This window comes from Acanthochromis polyacanthus, chromosome 17 (genome assembly GCF_021347895.1).
Source record: "Acanthochromis polyacanthus isolate Apoly-LR-REF ecotype Palm Island chromosome 17, KAUST_Apoly_ChrSc, whole genome shotgun sequence".
In the NCBI taxonomy this organism is placed as follows: Eukaryota; Metazoa; Chordata; class Actinopteri; family Pomacentridae; genus Acanthochromis; species Acanthochromis polyacanthus.
The window spans coordinates 2,229,848-2,246,034 of record NC_067129.1 but is presented as its reverse complement, the minus strand read 5'-3'; positions in this window follow the sequence as shown (position 1 = coordinate 2,246,034).

The following is a 16,187-nucleotide window of genomic DNA, read 5'->3' as shown; positions in this document are numbered from 1 at the left end:
GATGTTGTTTTAAGGATCTAAATCTGTAGCAGGACAGCCAGCCCAGCTACACTGCATGTTTACAAAGCCTACAATTCAAGGTTTTGCAACATAACCCCCACTGGACGACACTGCAGAGGTGACGGGCTATGGATAAAAAAAGCTGGGCATTAAAGCTCCAAATGGTCTCAACCAATGAGCCAACCAAAGAACCTATGACATCACTGATAAATCAATCATAAACTCACCCAATGGAAGGACTTCGAGAGAAGATTCAACATCCAGACCACTGGATTAGGTCAAAGGAACAAGCAGCAACCTATGGGAATCCAGAAACAATGTAGTATAGTTATCTTTTTTTCCACAGGGTTTAATAATAAATAAAGAGCATGGAGATTGAAAATGATGTCAAAAAAGGACTAAGTTCAAAGGCACTTTTACATGTGTCCATAAAACTGAACTGCTTTATTGTAAATACAATAAAGCTAAAATATATTTATTTTACAGACGTTGTTATTTTGACTGTTTTAATAATTTTTGAATGCTACAGAATTCAAGTTTTTTTCGCAGCCAAGAAATTCGTGCATGAAACAAAAAATTCTATCAAAATGGAAAAATTCATGTATTGAAAAAAAGATTAACAATTTTAGATGAAAACACAAATGCAAATATTTCTTTATATTTTATAATAAAACAGATAATTTAGTTAATCTTTAACTGCCACATAAAACAGTTAAACTGAGGACAGTGGACAGCCATTGTGTTTATAAGTTCACCAAATTCACAAACATATACCACGTGCTGCCACCAGATGTCAGTCATGTTTTTATTGTGGTCGAAATTGATTTTGTGGCTTACATGAGAACCTTACCAGTTACGTGCAGATCACCCATCAGGATCACATTCTTCCATCAAAAGCATCGGTGAAAGAAGTCCCAATTAAATAATCTGAAAGTAATCAATACAAGTGGAATAAATGCATTTAGATCCTCAGGTTATGATCAAATAAATACACTTCAGGTATCAAAAGTCCTCACTGGCCCTTCGATGCTTCAAATCAAAACAATTCTGGGTTTAAATCTAAACGTCTTCTGGATGCTGCAGTCTCTAGAGTAGTTTAACTGTTAAATCTAAACTACCTATAGGTGTGAATGTTAGTTTGTCTCTGTGATGTTGAATTATATTTCTAATGCTACTTCCTGGCCCTGTCCTCACAGGATTAAACACGAACAACAGACCGGTTACCTGTTTTCCAAAATGAATGAAGTCCAACAGTCTGGCCACAAACAATAGTTTATAAATAGGAATGAAACAGATCCATAAATAAGTCATTAGAATCAACATCTTTACCCACCAATAAACATGTCTTCCTGAGCTCCAAAGCCTTCCTTAAAATAAGACTTTACTTCAAATGTTTCTTTTTCAGTTATTTTAATCATCAGGATTTATTCACATCCATCTTCTCAGTCAAACCCTTTAATTATCAAAGAGAAACTATCCAGTATGACAGAAAACAAAGTAGTACTCATTTCAGTTCCTTCTAAATGACACACTGTAAAAAAGTTGATGTTCTTTCAAAGTAAGAGCATCTATATTTAATGGACACGTTCTATGGTGCCATGGTTTCTCCTACAAATTTTTTCAAGATTTCATCCGTCGGAAATGATCCAACGACTGAGCAGCATTGGAGGAGGACTGTAATTTGAGAGTTTTTCTTGTTTAAAATACTTCATATATGTAATGAAACCATACAAAATGTGTATTTTTGTGTTGCTTCATTGTACATATCATGTGAATTGGTGGGTCAGTCAGTGAAATCCTCACTTTTATCCAGACTAGAAAACCTCTTCAGCTGTGTTGAGATGAAGCTTTCTATACACTTTCATTGCACTCAGAAATATCTCAGCTGACTGAGGACATCAGCCTTTACAAGGTGTCACAACTGAGGCCCTGTCCACACGTATCCGGATAAGTCTGAAAACGCATATATTTTTCTCCGATTCGGCCTGTCATCCACACGTAACCGGAGGTTTTTGGTTCAGAAAACGGAGGTTTTGAAAACTCCGGCCAAAGTAGAGATTTGGGAAAAACCCCGGGTATGCGTTTACGTGTGGACAGACATAACCGGAGTTTTAGGAGCGCAGACGTCACTGCCTGCGACAAAACTGCTGACGTCAGACATGCGACCTTTTTAGACAATCGGAGCAGAATGGACGCGCTCAAAAGTGTACTGGTTTCAACAATACTACAGACGCTTTTTGCTTGTTTGATCTTACAAGCTCATTTACTGCTTCACCTCAAAGACAAGCGTGAACTAACCGTGACGTCACCCGTTGGTTTCAACGGCGAGAAAATGAAGCCCGGATTTTGCTACTTCCTGGTCGCCGTTTTGGATTTTTTGGAGCCAGTGATGTAAAAAGCGTCATCAAACAGACTGGACCGGAGAGCAACTAGGGGCAGGATTGGCTGAGGACTCTCTTATCCCGCCCACATTTTACCGCAGAGGCTTCTGTTGCTGTCTATCAAGTATAGCCACGCCCCCTGGCTCCGCCAACTTTAACAATTTATTTAAAATACAGTATTGATTTATTTTAAGATCGGCCACCTGATCTCTCATTATGACCATGAAAACTAACGGGAAAAAAATCCTGAGCTGTAGAACATCAGTCTATCAAATTTTATTTTTTCCAAAAATGAATTGGGGTCTATGGAGCAAAAGCTTTTTGGAGCCAACCCTAGCGGATGGCGTGATATTGCAAGTTTTTGACACTTCCGGGTTGGCTTCAATTCTGGAGCCAGATGCTACGTCCACTATATATACAGTCTATGCTCAAAGAGCATCGGAGGAGGACTACTGTGACTTCCGCTATTTTGCACCTGACAACCATTCCATGTCCTCGGCATGTTCGACATGAGAGAGGCCGCCGCCGCTTCTGGTTGGATAAGCTTGATATATACGTACATGTATCCGGATACGTGTAGATGGAGATTTTTGTAGAAAAAGGGGACGTGTGGTCGCAGGTTTTTCCTAAACGGAGGGGGGCCGGATATTCGGTTTTAAAAATATCCGGATACGTGTGGACATGGCCTAATACTCAAGATCCGAACTGCGACTATGGCGCTGAGCTCCACACAATGCAGCATTTACTCCAGAGCTCTCCATTGAACTTTATTCCTGCCGAACTTCTCGATGTCAACACTTACAAGTTAGCATGTCGATGTAAAGTTCTAGCTCAAAGCATCACCGTGGGTCTACTAACCCGAGCCTTCACCCTCATCTGTATGAACCCCCGCCGTACATGTGTTTCAAATCAACCTCATCTATTCCTCAGAAGCTCAAACTTTCTAATAGATCACAGTTTGCTTCAAACCTTGTTCTGTTGCATCAGACAGTCAGTAGTCGTTCCCACCTTGGAGCAGCAGCACCACCCATGGCTCAGATAATGCAGTCCGACTTCACAGCCAGCAGATTAACAACACCCACGACTTGTGTTTACCTAAAGAGCAGCGAGTTCAGTCTGCAGGAGGCAGCTATGTGGGCTGCATAAACAGAAGAAAAAGGAAAAAAGTAAATATGAAACACGGCGTCCCTCTTCTTTTCACATCATGTATTTGTGCTGCATTCGGATCTTAGCCACAGGATTCAAATCACATCTACTAATAGTAAAACATCACAATACCGTAATAATATGTCCCTAAGTGACACAGAGCGACTCTACTTTTCTTAACTCCACCATACATTAAGCACAGATTATTTAGGAACTGTGAGCAGAGCTGTGTTTGGAGGCAACTGTGCTGTTTACAGGAGGTGTGAAGATTTCTATCAATTAGTCCGTAAGTCCTGCTGACAGTCGCACAGAGCAGCTGCTGCTTCTGCTGCTCGCTTAAATCCGCTGAACCTGGAAGCTCAGCATGCTTATGTACTTTCATCGGTTTTATTTTGTTTCACTGATTTATGTTCTTCTGAAGAACTTGTTGCATTTCACAGCATTGAGGAGGAGGATGAAGACGGACAAACTTTGTCTGTGTCTCTCTTATGTGCAGAAAAGTGAGAACTTATGAAAAATGCTTCAGTTTTTTGATTGTTAGTTTCCTGATTTGAAAAAAAAAAATCCACTCGTGTTACATTTAACACATGACACTGAACTGGTAGTTATTTGCACATTTAGAGGCAATGCAATGAAGTGAAGCCTGCAACCTACAAATCAACACTGCTACTTTTTTAAAAAAAGGCTTTTTGTTTCCGAAGGGTATATTATCACTGGATATCTGTACACAGTTAATATTTTCCTGCGTATTTGCACACCATCATCTTTTTAGCTATAGCACATTCTATACATGTCTGTGTAGGTTCTCATTCATCCAGGTCATGGTTATCCAAAGTAGTTTAAATAAATCCACTGGATTTTAAGAAAGTTCCTTGAAGACGTTTCACCTCTCATCCAAGAGGCTTCTTCAGTTCTGGTGGTGGTTGGTGTTGCCCCAGCTTTAAAACCTCTGTGAGGTGTGTCCAGGGCTATTATTCCAACGACCAATACCAAAACTCGTCTGATTACTCAACGATGGTGGTTGTGAGTATCGATGGGGGTTGTTGAAATGCGTCACTGAGCCCTCGTGTGCTGATGGTGGTCATTAGCATGAGTCTGCTGAGTAGTTCTTTTGGGGAGTTTTGAAAGGACCTGATTGTAAATTGGCGAAAGATGATGTCACAGACCCCCCCCGTTCAGAGATGGCTTCTCTACTTTGACATGGATGGCTTCTTTCACTCCTCTCTCAAACCATCTGTCCTCCCTGTCCAAAACCTGAACATTGGTGTCCTGAAACGAGTGTCCTTCTTCCTTAAGGTGAAAGAAGACTGCCACATCTATGGTCCCATCTACCGATTCGTGCGGTCTCGCTGATGACGTTTCACGAGTACGCGAGAAACCAGGTACGGACAGTTACGTACTGAGAAACGGCCACAGTCTTCTTACCGCAAAGGTCCAAAGCTGCCCGTCTTCTCCTCCGGCATCAGGAAACGTCTACAAGGCTTCTTCAAATCCACAAATCCAAAAGAAATACAATCAAAAGATCAAACTAATGTCATTGGTGCATTCAGGTGCAGTCGGTGGTCAGGAACATCAGAAATCAGAGATGTAAATTTGTAATGAAAACTTTGGTGGGCACACGGGGTGGCCAATCAGATCACGGGGGGGGGTCGCATGTAGTTGATCCATACCACTCCAACCAGGCTGTTCCTCTTAACAGCCACCACACCGTCTACATCACACCTGGAGCAGGACTGGGTACAGGGTGTGTATTATTGAGAAAATGGGAAACTGGACTGATTTATTTATGACTTGTGATTAATATTTCAACATAAGGCATATATAGGGATCATTCCAGCTGAAATGATCAGATTGTTAGAACAATTTCTGCTCAACCATCTCTAATTTGTCATTGCATAAAATGTGGATATTTATAATATCAGTGAAATTTTAGCTCCATCTACGAAATACTCTGGTTTTTATTGTCAATTTCTGAGATATTGTCATTCAAACAAATCCTCAAATTCTAACATGCAAAAAAAAATGCTGAAATTGAATTGATGGCCATTTATTTTATCATCTCAGAAAGTACATGATAAAATTTTATATTTGGCCATTCCATCTCAATCCATCCTGCTCAACCATCCCCGATTTACCTAAAATTTCCTTAAAATCCTGTAGCACAAAATATGGATATTTATAAAGATATTTGTGAAATGTTTAGCTTGATTTATCAGCTGTGTCCCAAGATAAGTATTTTTTAAAAAATAATTCCCCTTCGACCTACTTTCGTCATTATGATTTTTAAATTTGAGGCTGTGTTTGAATGACAATAACTAAGAAACTAATATAAAAAAATTGAAATTTTCACAGTTTTTTCTCAACAGGACATTGAGTCAGAATCTGTAACACTGGACAAATAGATTTAATAATCTCTGGTTGTAGGGAGTGGAAAAATGGAGAAAAAAACATCATGAAAAGTGTCATCTTTATGTAAATATTAACAAAAAATGATAATGCAGAAGTCAATTAGTGATATTTTCTGAAACAAATGTGGCTGTGTTTCATAATATTATAAAACAAAACATAGAAAATAGTTTTTAATATCAAATATTTGATCACAGCAATGGCAGCGTCAGTTTTTTTTAATCCACAATCAGAGACTAATTGGTCTACTTGCAGATATAATAATGCAGAATTGTTAAGTTCTTGGCATCTTCCAGGTACAGCATATGATTTCTGGTTTATTCAGTAATTTCAATAGGCCTGTGAACAAACAGCAGCAGCCACCAAACACAAAGCCATCCACTGTACCTTCTTCTTACTTCCTGTCCTGTGGAAACACAACGTGGATAATATCCCCCCCAAAAAAACAACTAAATTTGTGCAACAAAAAGTCCTACAGAGTCTGATCTGCATAAGAGTTCAGATGCTGTACAAAATGTATATGCAGATCTGGTCAAGCACAAGAGAAATGTTATGTTATGGATTTGTGCTGAGGCCCATTTAATCCTCTGGAGGTCCTGGAGAAAGTGGAGTTTTGTGACCCGATCGATTCCCTGCTTCCCTGCGTGTTCTGTTCATTGTCTGTGTTCTTTCGGCTACAGTGCACACGGCAGATCACACGGGGCAGCTTCATTATATTTTGTACAGAACCCCAGAAGCTAATCGATACCCTCAGAGTGGGAATATTAAATAGCCCCAGGACTGCTGTGTGCTAATGAGTTTGAGGTCACTTTATTAAACACAAATAGAATTGGACACAAGCTGCCACTTTAAGTTGAGGGCCAAAAAAAAAAAGAAAGAAAAGAAAAGCTGAAAATGCAGCAGCGAACTTCTTCCAGTTTGCAGTCAGCGAACAATCCCGCACATTTGATCGAACTCCAAGGTTTAAACGGCTTCTGGCAGCTTCCTTCTCTTGCTATTTTATTTTGGCAACCAGAGTCCCCCCTTCATTGTAATATTAGAAGCACAAACTTTAAATACCTCTTCTCTGTGCCCATCTTCAAGGAACCCACCAGGTGGTTGTTGAAAGAGAGCCGTTCGATGGGATGGCAGAGAATATAGCACTGGGAATACTGGGAAGGATGGTGGCAGGAGCAGCCATGAGATCCTCCCTCTGGATGCCGTTCTTCTTCTGCTGAGATGAATAGCATTATGAATACGACAACACCTCGTGTTTGCAAAAATGTGTTTTTCATCATCACTGATCTCACCTCTGTCCATATTTGCTCTGATAAACAGCATCTCGTGTGGTTCCACTGGTTTGTTTTTTGTTTTAGATGCTTTATAGTCATTGGTTGTTTTTGCTTGTAAATACATCACACTGAATGTACTCGGGGACATTTGCAAAACGGGAAGTCGATTTTGTATCTGAATGTACTTTTACCTGCTGGTTTTTGCATTTTGGATTCTAAAAACAGGTGTAGTTTGCAAATGATTGTGATAAAATAAGCTGATTTATTAAAATACATTTGCAGGATCTGACTTTGTTTTTAATGCAGCAAACACACCAGAAAGTGAAACTATATTATCCTGATTTTATAAAAGACCCATAAACTAACTTTCAACCATATTACATGGTATTCATCAACAGATGGGTGTGGCTCAGTTGCCGTGGAGATGAATCTGTTGACATGTAATCTCAGTAGGTGCCCTTTAAGGTTGTTCTGTTTGGTTTAGCTCCAAGTTAATGATTATAAAGAAGCTCTACCTGCAGAGGAAGACTGTGTGATATGGTTGAAAGTGTGGAAAACTAGTAAGTGGACTTTCAAGGCTAAAATTCAAAATTCACTTTGGTTGACTATGGATCAAACCGACAACAGATCTGTGTCTGAACAAAGCCCACATGCTGATGAAGACCATGAGGTGGGGCTGAAAGCTCCAGAAAAGCCAGTAATGGACAGCAAGTTCAGATTTTCCTTCAAAGTACAATTTCTGTTGCTACCTTTATTACTTCTTTAGATGCACAGTGAAGTTTCAAAAAGACTTTCAGGGTTAAATTCATTTTGCTCTCAAAACACAGAGAGAAAACACGGAGTCTCAAATGTGGATGAAATTTTCAGGGAAGATCATAAATGACACAAGGACCAAGTGATTAGATTCTGGCAGTGATGCGGATTACAGTCTGGATCCATGGATTTGTTAAAGATTTCTCTATCGTCGTGAGATAGCGGCACAATGTCACTGTAACCATGACAACATGTGAACACTACATCAGCTGATTATGATCCTACTACAAATCCACCTCTGAGGACTTATCAGGACTTATCCATGAGAAATGATCCAAGGAACAACTGATTAAACTGTGAGGGTGTTTCTGAGTCCCATCAATTCCTGCCACCCGCTACATATTTAAGTCACGTGATCTGGTATCCATGCATAACGTACACATGCAGAAAACACGCCTGTGCTCAGCGCAAGGTCATTTTTTTATTCAAGATTTCAAGAAATGATCCAACGACTAAGCAGCCTTGGAGGAGGACTGAGCAGCCTTGGAGGTGGACTGAGCAGCCTTGGAGGAGGACTGAGCAGCCTTGGAGGAGGACTGAGCAGCCTTGGAGGAGGACTGAGCAGCCTTGGAGGAGGACTGAGCAGCCATGGAGGAGGACTGAGCAGCCATGGAGGAGGACTGAGCAGCCTTGGAGGTGGACTGAGCAGCCTTGGAGGAGGACTGAGCAGCCTTGGAGGTGGATTGAGCAGCCTTGGAGGAGGACTGAGCAGCCTTGGAGGTGGACTGAGCAGCCTTGGAGGTGGACTGAGCAGCCTTGGAGGTGGATTGAGCAGCCTTGGAGGAGGACTGAGCAGCTTTGGAGGAGGACTGTGCATTCTGAGTGCTTTTCTTGCTTTACTGTATGTCGATATCTTGTTCTTTGGGAATATGTAATGGAAAAAAATGTATGAAAGCAAACTTCCTGAAATTCTACTCAATTAAACAGAGATCCCTTAAATTGCTCCTGACAATCTGCATTCTGGTGTTCAATCATCTCTTGCTTCCTTAAAAATTAACGTTAAACCAAATATCAGGAACCTGGATGTGCTCTTGGACAATAATCTCACTTTCTGAGCAACACCTTAACAAGGTCATCTGGTCGAGCTACAGCCGTCTGACAGACTGAGCTAGGGTACGATCGATAGCGAGTTTTAATGACCGTCATTAATAAAATATCATTCATGCTGTTCTGTCCTCATGGTTGGGCTGCTGTAATGATCTGTTAGCAGGTATTAAAAGGAAATCAATTAATCAACTTCAGCGAGACTTTTAACTAAAACACAGAAAAGAAAACACATTACACCAAATTTAATGATCCTAAACTGGCTGAACCATTTGTTTTGGATTGATTTTAGGATTTTTTATGGCCTCAGAGTGTTTATCACACCTGCTGTCCCTTTAGGAAGCAGTTCAGTGTGAGATCCTCAGATTCTGCTGACTGTTTCCATCTCCAGTTTAAATACGAAAACGTTTATTCTGAGGCCTCCTCAGTGGTGGAATCACCTGTCTGAGGTACTTTTGAAGCCATATTTATCTCTCTGTACAAATCTTCTTTGGTTTTGTTGTTAACTGGTCAGTTACACAGTCTTCATAATGCTCTTTACTTGCTTTATTTTAGGTTTAAGTTCTTTAAGGATTTTATCTTTGGTGTTTTTTTTATCGTTCATCGCGGTTCATCTTTATTCTGTGTTTCACTGTTTGTGTCTTCTGTTTGTCGTAAAGCATTTTGTAACGCTGGTTTTGATAAGTGCTGTTGAAATAAACTTTTTAATTATCATTTTTAAAAGGATGTAAGACAATGAAAAACAACAAATCACACTACAAAATTGAAATCTGTCCCATAAACCCAAAATATCTACATTAATTAGACCGTAGCAATGAAGCAAATGAGAAAATGTTTTATGAAATTTGAGCAGTTTAACCTTCAGCACATGCAAATTATAGATATTAAGATGAAAAAAAATTCAAATGGACACCATCACATTGTCAGATAATCTACATTTTGGGGTTATTTTAACCGGGGTTGTGTCCATCTGTACTTTACAGCAATTAAACTGTGTGACTGTTGATGATGAAGTGTAGCTAGAAGGATAAACTTTTCTGTACTCACCTTATAAATGAGCTGACGGTGCAGGAAGCGGTGAATCCAGTAGATGCTCATGTCGGTGAGGAACAGGAACGAGAGACAGAACAATAAAACAATAGGCTATAAAATAGATTTAAAAGATTAAGAGTGCAGAGTGAGGTGAAATAAAGATAAACAATCAGAATTAAAACAAATCAGACAGTAATCAGTTAGCAGGGCATAGAAGAATTCAATAAAACAAAGGAACTAAAATGTAACGAGTAACACTAATAACTAAAAGGCTAAAACACTAAAACACAACTAGAAGACTGAAACACAAATAAAAGGTTAAAAAAATGTCATTCACAAATATAAGACTAAAACACGAATAAAAGGCCGAACAGACCAAAACACATAAAAGTGAAGACAAAAGACGACAAAAGATGATAAAAGATAAAAGACGGCATCACATAAAAGCAATTCTATAAAAGTGAGTTTTTAAAAGTGACTTAAAGGAAGCTACAGACTCCGCATGCCTCGTCTCCTCTGGCAGCTCGTTCCAAAGTCAGTCTGACGACAAATTAATCACAAAACAACTGATAGCAGCTCAACTTACCGAGCAGAGAGTCGCTGTCGTACAGTTTGCTGTGTCCTCGGACTAAAACAGGATCACGGTGGGAATACCGATCCAGAGCACAGAGGTCCTCACATACTGGATTTCCCTCCGAAACCGATTCTAAGAAGGACAAAATAAAAGTGCATATTTGTAATTAGAATAAACATACAAAGAAAGAAAGAAGGAGATCAAATGTAAACATAATCAGTGAATCAGACGTGATAGGAGGTAACTGTACGGATGTTACACCTGTATTTTGACTGTACGCTGTTATTTAATTGGTTTAATTCATCTGTCGCTTGCTATGAACACAGAATCTAAAATCTTTATTCTGAACACTCGAATACTTTCCTGAGGATATCATTCAATTTTCTGATTGTCATTAATCCTGTAGCATTTCTGATGATAATGAGGAGTTTTTTAATTTATTTTTTTTACTACTTTAAGATGTTTATTTCTGTTAGTTTTGTATCGCATCGAGCTTAAAAGTCAACTCAGATGTGCTCTATTGCCACTTGTACAGAACGCATAGTACCAAACCCCCTTTACAGACTTACCGACATAAAACTGACATGGTTTTAGCCACAGTAGGTCTTTTGTTGGAGATCAGTTCACAGATTAAGCTCAACTTTGGAGCCACCCTGCAATTCAGCAAACTTCAGCACCCACATTAACAGTTTCTTTACGAGTTGGAGTAGTATTTCTATGATTGATTTTGCACTGCAGTTGGCTTCTATGTGTAGCTGAATCAAGCCTAAATGCAATACAGGATAAACAGTCTAAAGAAGTTCAAGTTAAGTCATCTCTGTTGTGCATTTTAATAAAAGAAAGAAAAGCAAAATATTTTGCACTATGGGTGAATTAAGTTAGGCTGACTGAGCTGAAACACTGCATACACTCACACACATACTGGATTTAAAATTGTGATAATTTCTTCTTTTACTGCACAGTCTGACTGCAATAAAACACTTAACAGGTCAGCATATGCAAACTTCATAGACCCATTGCATCCGTGACATTAGGCCTCGAATTAGTGTTGATATTTTTCTTGTGCCAGTCTGTTACTGCCTGTAATCTTGGATGAGTATTTTATATCACATTAAGCTTCAAATCCAAAATGAAAACAGTTTGGTTTTAGTGACAGTTTGTATAAAGTCTGCCATGAAGCTGCCACAAGATGTCACCACTGCTCCAAGATAAAGATAGAGCAGATTCAGCCATGACTGACTCCAGGAACTGTAGGAAGATAGACCATTATATTCCTATGTATAGTACATATATAGTATTATAGTCCTATATACAATATATATAGTACTATATTCCTATATATAGTACATATATAATGCTATATTCAAACGACATTTAGGTACCTTCTTTTGGTAGCAGCAGCTAACTGCTCATTAGTGAGCTTGATTGAGGGAGGGACTCTTACCTTTTGTCTGAATTTAAGACAGCATACTCTGGAAACGGGACATGAGATGGGTCCGACAGATTACCGTTTTCCTGCCTGACGATGGATTTTATAAACTCGTCTTGAGGCATGAGTGGAGCAGGATACCCACCATCTTACTCACCATCACCACCAGATTATGACTCTGAGGTTTTGATCGGACTTTCACAGCCCCAAACCAAGACCTGTAAAGATGCTTTACAAAGTAGGTAAGAACACAAAAAACATAAATAAATAAAATGTAGTGGAGAAAAGAGCATAAAGGGGATTAGTTGTTGGTAGTGCTGCAAAGATATGTCTTTATGGATCTCCTGAACATGGAGAGCAGCAGTGATGGAGAAAACCCTGTCCCTCCAGCTCCAGTATCAGCAGGTTTAACAAACTCTGCAGTTTAACCCTGAATTCTGAGTTGATCTACTCTGAGATAGGAAACTCTGAGTTTTCGGTTTCACAACGGCTGATTTTAGTTGGTTTAATCAACTCGGAGTAGCATCAATGGAGCCCCGATTCGACGAGTCACCATGGCAACGGGGAAGCAGAGGGCTGTGTTTTTGAAATGGAAATTTTTAACGCGCTCACATGGCAAGTTTGAACACGTTTTTAGAAAGAAGTGCAACACCGCTGCAGCTGCAAAAGAGAGGGAGACAGCGTGGAGAACACTGCTGCCCGGATCAATGCGTAAGTTTAAATGTAGTCCTTTGTAATCAGAATAATATTACAGGGAATAACTGTCTGAATGGCAGCCTAGTAAGTTATTTCATTTAGGGGAAATTGCGGGGGAGAAGCGCACGGGGCAGCAGCTTAAGATGAAATATAAAAACATTGTTCAAACAGGTCAGACCTCGGCATTATCTCATGGAGGTACTTCATGTTGATCATGTTTTACATTGTAAAGTAGCCTAAATATTAAGTGGCTGTTTGACTGTGCAGTTGTTTTATCCACACAGCCTAAATGTCTGCATCCATATCATGTCCTGTTAAATAATTAAGACTATTTAAACTAACACAGACTTCGACTCAGCCAACAGAAAGAAAGTAGATGCCTCTAATAGTGGTAATATTATGAAGAACAACACATGCCACAGTAATATCACAGGCCCTCTCAGGGGTCACCCTGAGGAGACGTAGGCTCTGGAAACGGGCTTTCAGCAGGCCTATGGTCATCTCCACCCGGGCTCTCCTCCTGTAGTGAGCCTGGTTGAAGTTCTGTTGGGGGCCTGGTTCAGGGTCAGGGTATGAGGTCATCAGCCTGGGTTGTCATGGTAACCCCTGTCACCCAGCAGAAGGCCATCAAACTCTTCTGTAATGTATAGTGGATACATCAGAGCATATTAAAGGAGGGAGACAAGAGAATTCTTTTGTGAAAATCTTTATGCTGCTGACCACGCTGCAGTCTGTTGCTCAGGTTAGACTCTCCATAAATCCTGGAGTCATGAACAGACCCAGACCACGTGGCCTCCACATTAGAAATGATGTATGCAGCATCACATATGATCTGGACAGTGCAGAGAATGACAGATGTTGAACTATGATGCAGTCTTTAACATTTTTGAAACCGTAGTCCTCATTTAATTTTCTGATTGTCAATAAACCCCATGAAAAAGACAACACCGATGAAATGCTCCTATTAACAAGTGTTCATTAATCCTGTAGCATTTCTGATGATGAGAAGTTTTTTAATGTTTTTTTTTTTACGACTTTAAGATGGGTTTTTTTTGTTCCTTTTGTATCGCATCGAGCTTAAAAGTCAATCTACTTGTAGCCTACCTGCACATTTATGCTGTGAATGAACTTCCTATTCACATAAACAGCTTCATGATGCTGTGATGGGGATCTGTGTGTCATCTATGCAGCCAATCACACTGGGAAATCCCAGTGATGTGATTTTTCTGCTCACATGTTGTGTTGTTGTAAACATACTCTTTCAAACCCCTGGAAACCAGCGTTTGTCCTCTTTTTGTGTTGCTCCTCGGTGACCCTAAACAGCCGGTTGTAATGTTTTCTGAGCAACACACCATACTATGACATTTTTACAGTGAAGGTTCTACTATGGAACCAGTTTGACATGTTCAGCTGTTCTTTGTGTGAAAACTCAGATTTCAGGTATCAGAAGGTGGTTTTCAACTTTCTTTGTTAACTTTCTGCTTCAACTTTAAACTAAATTTCCTTCACTAAGCCAGCCCTCTGGACTTCCAGTAAGCTGTGTTCCTATTGGCTATCCAGGTGGCTGCTTGGTGTTATCAGGAACACCTGAGCAGCTCAGTGTCTTCCTGCTTTATGTCTGCAGTCAAACATTTCCTCTGCTTCTCTTCACTGAACCGGGTTTGGTTCCGTTGCTTTAGTTTGTTCTTTAGGCGTTGGCTTGCAGCTTCCAGCAATAAAATCATTTTTAAAGGGGAACTTCATTTTTTTTCAAAATGGGGTCTGTTTTCATATGTCGTTTCATACATGTGAGTGATGGAGAAATGAATTTTCAACACAGCTCCAGTATTTAGCCAGGCAGGCAGCTTCGCAGCTCAGATAGCAGCTCAGCTAGCAGCTCAGCTAGCGAAAAAAAGCACGTCAGGGCGGACTTTGACGCGGGGGGGGGCAAGTTGCCCCATACTTTTACTGCTGAACAATAGTGTAAGTGGGACAAAATTTCACAAGCAGCATCAAACAACCTCATTAACTCAATGAACCCAAACTAAACTCTCCGTGTCGCAAATGTGTTACTTGTAATTTCTTTATAATTAATGTCCATCTGCCTTCCATTATTATCTACATTCTTGGTTGTTTTATTCTGTTGCAGAGATGTCGAGCATTAAAACTACAACTTCTTATTCCCCTGTTTTAAAGTATTAGACACACTATTACCATCTGTATTCTGATGCAGGGATATTATAATACGCAGCAGATCGCAGAAGATATGGTTGATTTCATTATAAATCTCAGCTCAGGTCGCATAAAGGGGTCGTCATTCATAGCTTGGTTTTCTTCCTAATTAGGAAAATATACCCACTGTTTTGTCCAGCAGTCTACTTTTAATCTATAGCTTATATCGACATTTCCATATGACACCAACAGAAATAGTTTATTTTCTTTATGCAGTTGTTTTTACTCATTTCATTCATTACTCATAAACAGAAGTTATTTGTTTTTATTGTGTTTATATCACCAGCAGAAAGCGTCGAGTCTTATTCGCTGTGATTTACAGATTAGAATGGTCACTATTAAGTCTGATAAACAGGACAGATATTGCCATAGCACTTTGACAAACCAAATGCAGTCCAAAGAAACTCAAGCCAGTGGCTGCTCGGACTGAGTTTATCAGTTGTTGAATGTCTTGGAGTAAAGAGACTCTGTTTGTGAACCAATCAGGATATCTGCAGAGGCAACCCTCACGCTGAGCCCCACATAGCCTGCTGTTCATCATCTCCTCAGTGGAAATGTAATCAAAAAGCAGAGAAACTTGTCACAGCAAAGGCACAGCTCAACTTTTTTTTTTTAAAGCCAGATTTGATTATGTTGCCACTGAGTTGATGCAATCTTTGTGATTCAGACTCCACCTGTTCAGAGCTCTATCAAACAGAAACCTTCCCTTCATTTTACCCAGAAAGACAATTTATATAAAAGCATTTTCAGCAGCTCATACCTTCACATTGGTGGTTTTATTTGTGCACAGTTAGCACAAAACTGAGCCCAAACTACCCGACGTTGACATAATTCATTAAAACGCAGTAGAGCAGATCAACAACGCCACAGATCAAGGAGAAAAGAAGCACTGCATCACTCACAGTTTGCTGCTAAAAAACAGGAGGACCTGCAACCAAACACCTGTAAATGAGATGCCACATGCATAATCCTGCCTTCATTGAAAAAAATGAAGCAGGATCTCGACAAAAGATTAGTTGGATCAGACCATCCAGCGTCTGTTACCACGAGAACCACTTCACCTCCTCTCTGCAGAACACAGCTGCTGATGCTTAGTCATCTGCTCATAAATAACACTCTCATAAAATTTCATGAAATTAACTCTGAAATGCAGATTATACTGGATGAATATTGCAAATATAATT